The following is a 1,020-nucleotide window of genomic DNA, read 5'->3' on the forward strand; positions in this document are numbered from 1 at the left end:
CTCTTCCTCTGGGTCACTGGATGATGCTCAGTTGGTACGCATGCCGGCTTGCTGGATGAAAGCGTGGCTTCCTCCCTTCTTCATGCTCAGTCTCCTCCAGTGCTGCCAGGGCCACATACTTGTTCCCCAGTTGTACTGAGGTGACAGTTGATGCAGCTACACGCCGCCTGCGACGCCGCCTGGCCCTGGAGGTGACCATCCTCCATTCGCATCCTGCAGACTCCTGGGTGGTGACAGCTTGAGGGGATGGACCCTGCAGAGAGAGAAAGTACCTGTCAATCTCGTCCTCCACAGCCCTGATTCCCCGCAGCCTGCTCACCTCTGCCTGGAGCTCTCTCACCTGCCCCTCCAGCGCCGCAATCCTGGCACAGGTGGGACAGGTGAGAGAAGCCCCCGCCTCCATGTCCCTCCCTGGCCCCAGGGACCAAGCCAGGCAGCCCCCACAGGCAGGTGGCCCCACCTGCATGGAAGCCTCACCGGTCCCCAGGCCAGGAGGCAGCCATGGGGCAGGAGCCCTGGCTGCATTCCTCATGACAACTTCCATGCTCTCACCCCCACACACTTACCTGAAGACGACTGCTGCTGCTGCTGCTGCTGCTGCTGCTGCTGCTGCTGCTGCTGCCACCATTGGCTCTTCCGCTGCCTGCGGCCTCTAGCATGCCTCCCTGCATGAACCCCGGCACAAACTCTGGCGTGCCCCTAAAGAGCGTGCCTGTTTGTGCTCACTTTTTGTGTGGCTTAGGAGCGCGGCTCCCACCTGGTGCAGCTAAATAGGGTCAGGCAGGGAAAGAGTCCCCTGCCTGATCACCAGCTCCCTTCCCCTGGCTTACCTCCTTGTTGCTGCAGCTGTCCCTCAGCTGCGGATCACTGCTGCTGCTGCTGCCACTGCTGCCACCACCTCCTCAAGGGTCGGGGGATACCGGGGGCACGTGCACTCCCTCCAGCGTCCTATTTGGACCTGCTTGAGATGCATCTGTGGATGCATGACAAGGTGCGGTTGGCCTTCCTGACTGCATCCCC

Source organism: Gavialis gangeticus, unplaced genomic scaffold (genome assembly GCF_001723915.1).
Source record: "Gavialis gangeticus isolate Ggan-Ray unplaced genomic scaffold, GavGan_comp1, whole genome shotgun sequence".
Classification (NCBI taxonomy): domain Eukaryota; kingdom Metazoa; phylum Chordata; order Crocodylia; family Gavialidae; genus Gavialis; species Gavialis gangeticus.